The following is a 7,542-nucleotide window of genomic DNA, read 5'->3' on the forward strand; positions in this document are numbered from 1 at the left end:
ACTCAAAACGTCATCTTACTAATAAATGAACTCTGATCTGCATGATGATTAAATCAGATTAACATGCATCCAGTTCAGTTCAGAACATTTTACTAAACATTTCATGTCTCTGGTTAAAATTTCCTTTTACTGTCTTCCTTTCAGGAATAATTTCCATCATTTTTGCATTTTTTTCTAAAATGATTCATCTGGATTCGATCCAGGAGTAAATCAAACCTTCACCCATCACTGCCTGCAAGAATCAATTTATGAACAACTACCGGTAAAAAAACACATATGATAAACATAAATGTAGGTGTTTAGTATGCAAATAGCAAATTTCAGTATAAGTGGGCAGCAGAACTGCTTCATGCTGGTCGTTGGTGTGAGGAATATATTAAAGCAGTAAAACACGGATAAAAGAATGAATTTTATTAAAACATTTTCAGTTTTTTGTTTATAACTGATTCCAGAATGTGAAACATTTTTATTACTTTAACTAATCAGACACAGAATTAAATGTTGTCAATTTGAATAAAAATCCAAATTCTGTGAAAAATATAGAAAGGTGAGTGGAAGGAGAAAGTGTCGCGGCATATCTATGTTTGTACTGAATGAAAACCATTATCACCAAGCACAACTCTTTGCTTCAAATTAGTCGGATGGTTATTATCGCTGATCTGATCAGATTATGTGCAGGTTGTTCCTCTCCGTCATCATTTCAGCAACGAAAACGAGAAATCCTGATTTAGAGTGAGCGTTCTCCGTCTCATCTACACTTCCAGATCGCAGATTATCTGCTGAGGTCGTGTGAGCGATAATCTGACGTTCCATGTTGCTTTCTAGGTCAACGGATTAAGAACAAAACAGGTAGATTTGACCTGTTTTATTGTCCACGTGCATCGGAAATATAAACAAGAACGAGATGGGTTTCATGTTTAAAAACCAGCAACAGAACTGGCTTGACATTCCAGTCAATAATCTGTTACTGCCGAATCAATCTGAAGGATTATTGAACCGAAGCTTCAGAGTTCAGCCGTTTGTGAAACATAAAACCTCATTGTTCTGGGACAAGCTGTTTTAGGGCTTCTGTAACTTTAAATAAGCTTCATTCAACGCTCGCACGTGAAAATGGCTGCAAACCACAAATATACCACTGTGCACTTGGAAAAGCAGAAGTGGAGCCTCCTGCACAACCAGCCAGAATGCAGAAAGTGGTCTCTGGATGGTAAGCCAACAACATAACACTTTGTCTTTTGCAGCAGCCATTGTACAGAGAATACAACTGTGACACCAGCTGATCAAATGTGCTGGAGCTCAGCTTGGGTTGCTAGGTAACGATGAGCTCAGCTGGGGTTGCTAGGTAACAGGGACGTGCCTGCTGATTTGTGACGTTTCATTTTCAGGACCCCAGAAAATAAAAAGTAACTGCCAAAAACCGGCCGGGTGTTTTATTTTTTCTAGCAGAAAAGATTTTAATGGAAGCAGAAACAAGCAAAACGTGAATTTTTCCTTAAAACCTGAGGATAAATTCATCAGCTACAAAAACACGAAGCACACAGCCAAGTTCACGCCAAATTAGCTTCAGGGCAACAGAGTCAACGCTTTGGAGGAAACAGCATTCGGTTTTCTCCAGGCGAAGTCGGCCTGTTATTGATTGATCAGTCCGATATTGATTGATCAGTCTGATATTGATTGATCAGTCTGATATTGATCGATCAGTCTGATATTGATCGATCAGTCTGATATTGATTGATCAGTCTGATATTGAAAAGCGGAGCTGCAGCCGCTCTGTGCCGAGTTCAGCTACACGTCTTCGTTAAGTGACTGTGAACGCTGGAAACTGGCTTTAAACTCTGCAGCTCAGCGGCGCCCGGCGGCGTCTCAGCGGATCTTTGAGACTCGATGAGGCAGAGCAACAGCAGATGGCGGCCATACTGGGCTGCTCCCCCCAGGCTGCTAACAAAGAAAACACAAACAAGGCGTTAAATAAGCTTCTACTGACGATCCGCCTGGAGGCAGGGGAAAGATGCCGCCAAGATCTGGGGGATTTACTCAGCAAACACAGAAACCGTTAACGAGTGAACTCTGCAGCTGAAGATTAACGTCCAACGAATCATGGAGCAAAGACAGAGACTGCAGCTCCACGTGAGGATCTGATGCTCAGGGGGCTTCAGAGGGAAAGTAGCAGCCAAAAGCAGGTCTGGACTGCTCAAAGACGGAAAGACAGGAATACATCTGATAAGTCGGTAATAAGCAACTGCCATCCATCAATCTGGAAACAAATAAGTTGGGCAGGAAACAGTTTCAGGAAGTCATGGTTTTGTCCTAACCTCAGTCTGACAGAACATTTGTGGGCGGAGCTAAAATGTAACAAACCTGATTCTGTTGCAGCAGTTCATGTCAAAATGTCTGTTTGGAGAAGCTAGAAATCCAACATCATTTAAACGCTGATTCAACCAAATGTTAAGAATAAAACAAAGTTTTCACATCCTGCATTACTGTGCCTTTAGTGGTCAACAAGATTGTCGCTAATCGCAATAATTTCCAGGATAATTGATCATCCAGTAGATTCTGTAATTGTATCAAACCAATATTCTAATAATATCTAATTATTAGTGACATCCAGTTTTCACTCAGCGGTTTGCAGCGTTGGATCAGACAAGACATGACAATTTTTTTTTTTTTTTTAAAAGACATTTTAACTGATCCTCCTTTACATCTCTTTAGTTTTTCAAATCTAATCTTTAATCAGAATCAACCATCTTGAATCAGCTGTATGTAAACTTCTGGATCTGAATATTTTTATTGTTTTAAATCTTTATTTAACCAGATAAAAACTCAATGCCATCAACACTTCTTTCATAAGAGTGAACTGGCCAAAATAATAATAATAATAATAATAATAATAATAATGATAAGTAGACAAAAACAGACATTAGAAATACATAAAATGTGAAACATTTGTAAATGTTTCTTCTTAAATAAATCAGGTCTGTAGTTACATAAAGGATTTTTCATGCTGGGAAGTAAAGCAGATGAAATGTTGGTCCTGGACGGGTCGGAGTTCTGACCCGCTGCAGCAGAACCAACTGGCCTCTTCAGACAGTTTGTTAATCTGCAGGTTACAGGTGGGAGCAAAGCTTTTAACAGTCGCCTGCACGTACAGATGTGACCTCTGATTGGCTGCTGCGCAGTGGAGGCCAGATAAGGCCTCCACACACACACACACACACACACACACACACACACACACACACACACACACACACACACACACACACACACACACACACACACACACACACACACACACACACACGCAGGGCATCATTAAGATGAATGCGGCCGCGCTGGCAGGCGAGCCCACGTGGGACTAACCCTCCCATCCAGCCGCTTCACTGAGCAAGTTGTCTGAGGGCGTTCGGCTCGGCTGACGGATCAGCGGCGCCCAAATCACCACAAAAAGCAGCAAAGACACTTTTACAGGCTTTCTGTCTTAAAATAGAAACTGAAAGAATAAAACATCCTCCTACGTCTGGAGACAAGTTCAGGTTTTACTGGGTTTTCAATAACCGGGTTTTTATTTTAATTAGTTAAAACATAAACAAAAACAACATGTGATTATTTATATTAGAGATTTTAGAGCCGAAACAGAACCAAAACCGTCTGGTCGGGCGCAGTAACTGGGTTTCACCTTAAACTGTTAGAAACATTTATTCTCATGGTTAATATTAGGATTAGATCATTTTTATCATATCATCAACAATTTCTTGTCTTGATAAGAAATTAGATTTATTATTGTCACAATAAATTTCAGTTAATGTAAAAAAAACTCACTGAAATGTTATTTTTCTAGTAATAATGACATAATTTAAATAAATTATTATGTATTTATATAAATAATTATAAATGCTGTTCCATACAGTTACCTAAACAGAAGTAATCATTAGATTTTTATGATTATTTTTAATGACACTTAAACATGTGGTTCACCTCACTAAGCCTAATTATGCAGCTACTTGATGCTCAGATTATCCAATAATGATTCAAAGTTTGTGAAAATGTGACGCAGTCGTTTGTGTGAGAATAAAAACTAGAATCAGATGCAGAAACATTGAGCTGCAAGCAGCTGTCAGACCTTCAGCTTTTAATGTTCAAACCGTTTGTTTCTTTTCAGAATCAGATATTTTCTCCATTCTGCCATCAGCTGCTTCCACCAGCAGAGCCCCAGTTCTCCCAGTTTGACCCGAACTCAGGCGGACGCTTCGCTCGGTGGCAGCTTGGCCTCCTGAGTCGCTTCTTTCGGGAACCATCTTCTTTTTTTTCTGCTGCAGACATTAAAGCTGCAGAATCACAGCCTGACGTTTGAGCTTCATGTTCTGCGTCTTACAAACCGTCTGAGAGCAGCGGAGAGTCAAACCCAAGAGTCCAGGAAGGCGGGGGGGTTGAAGTCAACCTGACGCTCCTACGGCTCAGAATAAAAGACTTTCACTGCTGTGTGGAGTCACAGTATTAATTATTTTCACCTTGTTAAAGCAGAATACATTTAAAGTGGATTCACTTCAGGCTGTTTTGTCTTTAAAATTCATTTTTTTTTCCTATTTCTGACAACCAATTAATAGGAAATTCCTAAATTAAAGTGTAAGCCTTCATTATTTTCTTTTAGAAAAGACATCAATGTTTTAAAGTAGGTGTTTTCAAAGCGCAGGTCAAGGGTCATTTCATTTCCTGAATGATTTTGTGTCTTTTTTGTTTCAGGGTGACATTCTTACAGATGAACTAAATTTATTTAAAAATAGAAGAAAAGAAACGAGGAGTGATGTGATTGCAGTTTTTGATTACTGGTCTTTTAAAAAGATAGATTAGTTTTATACGTCACAATGTAGCTTCAATATCCCAATTTTATTTCACTAAAAAACATTTAACAATATCTGTGAAGCAATGTGTGAAATTTTTCATTAGTTGCTTTAATAAAGTGAAGGACGGGTTTGAAAAGTCACTAAAACCTGTCAGAACAAACGGAGACGCTGAACGACTGTCAGGCTTCTGTGGAGAAAAGATCATCAATCACCAAATTTAATACAATCCAATAAAAATGTGAGCAGAAATTATTTCTCATGTATTAACAAAGTTTCTGTTTTCACTTTAATTTCACAGATAATATAGTTAAATATATATAATATAATATAATATAATATAATATAATATAATATAATATATATAATATAATATAATATAATATAATAAACTTTATAAATTACAGTTTTGTAAAAACTGAACTTCTGGTCTAATATAAAAATCCTGAACAATTTTTTTTTCACTTTGAAACTTAAACTTGTGTGAAAAAGTTTCATTTTCATACATTTTAACACCAAAACGTCTAAGATTATTTCATAATTTGTTGCATCTTCTCCTGAACACAAAAGAGTTGTTCTGTAGGTTTAAGTTCATCTATTGAAAGATTTTCTGTTCTTTCATCCAAGTTTCCATTTTAACTGTTGAAGACGAGGAATAAAACAAATAATAAAGGGTGAAAAGTGAGGACATGAATCCTTCTGCTTAAACTAATTCATTGTCATTCTGAGCTCCTGAGTCTTCAGTGATAACAGGAGATGACATTTTATCCGTTCAGAAAGCAAAGCTGCTGCAGGAACAAAGTCTGCACAAAAAGAGGAAACGGTTTCAAACTTCAGAGGATTCATTTCCCAACAAAAGCCTGGTGAGTTTTAAGCCTCTTTTTGAGAGTCGGCGCTGGAGCTACAGGCTGCAAACATAATCCCTCAAACCAGAACCGCTGCTGCTAATGTTTCCTCTGGATAAAAGTCTCTAATATAAACTAATGTGACTTCGCTTAACGGCGCTCCGTTTCTTCTCACCTTAAAGTTTCCTCCAGAACAAATCCTCTAAATGGTTTTCTCCTGCTAATCCTCTCCTGTCACCTTGTACGCTTGTTGATTTTGACTCCAGTTATTTCCTGAAACCAATAAGCACTTTTTCTAATTCTCACCAAGCAAACAGACGGTCGGTTTCATCAGTTTGACTCTAGTGTCTCCACAGAGACTCAACAGATGGTGGATCTGGTCAGATTTGCTGCGGACGATTATTTCTTCGCTCGAGCTTCACGGGGTCAATGATGATGACCTCCTGTGACTCATCATGACGAGACCATGGAGCGACTCAGAGCCAACAAACCGTCTGCGCCTGGTTCTGCAGGCCAAGTTATTTGGATTCTGCATGGAAGAACGAGCCTCCGATTATCACTTCGGTTTTCACCAGAACAAAATGTCCAAACGCTGAAAAGTTAAACAAAAATGGCTAAACCTGAATCAGCTTCAGTAAATCCTGCTTTCCATTTGGGCCTGGACTCTGCTCTACATCACTGCAAGCATGGAGAACATGCAGTTAAAACAACAATCAGCAAGTAGAAACATTGAGTCAAAATAGATCCTCAGATGGAACAACCATTCCCTCACACACTGTGGTGTCGTGCAACATTTTTGCATCATGTTTTGCTTCGCCTGCAAGATGCTGAAATGTTCTCAGGATCCACAGAACAAGATGCTTGAACTGGAAAGAGGTTCTGCTTCAGATGAAGATGATTCTTCTGGACAGATGAGACAAAAACTGAATGATTTGAACCAGAACAGAGGAAATGTTTGGCAAACCCAAACAGCATCCCAGTATGAAGCACAGAGGTGGAGGAGTCATGCTTAGGCAATGTTTTGCTGGATCAGAAAATCTGATGGGAAATCTACATTAAAATTAAAACGGAAGCGGAGCTGGAATGACTGGAAGTGACCCAAAACAAACTGGTAACAAAGAGCTAAAAATGAAGATGAGGGAATCAAAGGTCAGAGGTCAGACCTTGACCTCATGAGATCTTGTCTAAGGGTTGGAAACAGACTGAACATGAAAAAAAAAACTTTTGCAACATTCCTCAGTTTGATCAGAAGCTGAAAATCAAAATGACTTTCCTGGAAATAAACGTCTGATGGAAGAAATGAAGAACTTTTCATCTCAGAGGTTTTTATTCCAAAGACGAATCCTTCAGAAATGGAAACACTGAAAGTCAGACATGACCTTCCTGTTTCCACCCACATTCATTTCATTCTTATCAAAGTCTAAGAAATCAGTTTGCTTCCTGAAACTGCTGAAGAGAAACGAGTTTCATGCAGGCTGGTCCAGTTTTTCCTGAACTAAAACGGAGCTTTCTGTTGGTCGCTTGGGGAAAATCAAAACTCTTTCAGGATCTTTTTCAGCTCCTGAAAACAAACCCAGCAGAGACTTATGAGCATAATTACTGGATGAAGTCTGGAGTCACTGCTGATAAGCCAATTAAAGAAGAGCAGAAAAACCTCGTTAATTAAAACTGAGACGTTTCATCTCCACTGACTGAATAAAAACACATAGAAGGAAATGAATTCAGTCCAAACTTAAACTTCTGAAAACAAAGATTGGTTTCAACAAACTCAACATGCACTTTATTCACACTGAAATGTTAAAAAGCATTTAACTGCATTGTATTTGTGTGGCAGCAGCTATAAAAGTCAAACACGTGGG

Source organism: Poeciliopsis prolifica, unplaced genomic scaffold (genome assembly GCF_027474105.1).
Source record: "Poeciliopsis prolifica strain line A6 unplaced genomic scaffold, Auburn_PproV2 SCAFFOLD044, whole genome shotgun sequence".
NCBI lineage: Eukaryota > Metazoa > Chordata > Actinopteri > Cyprinodontiformes > Poeciliidae > Poeciliopsis > Poeciliopsis prolifica.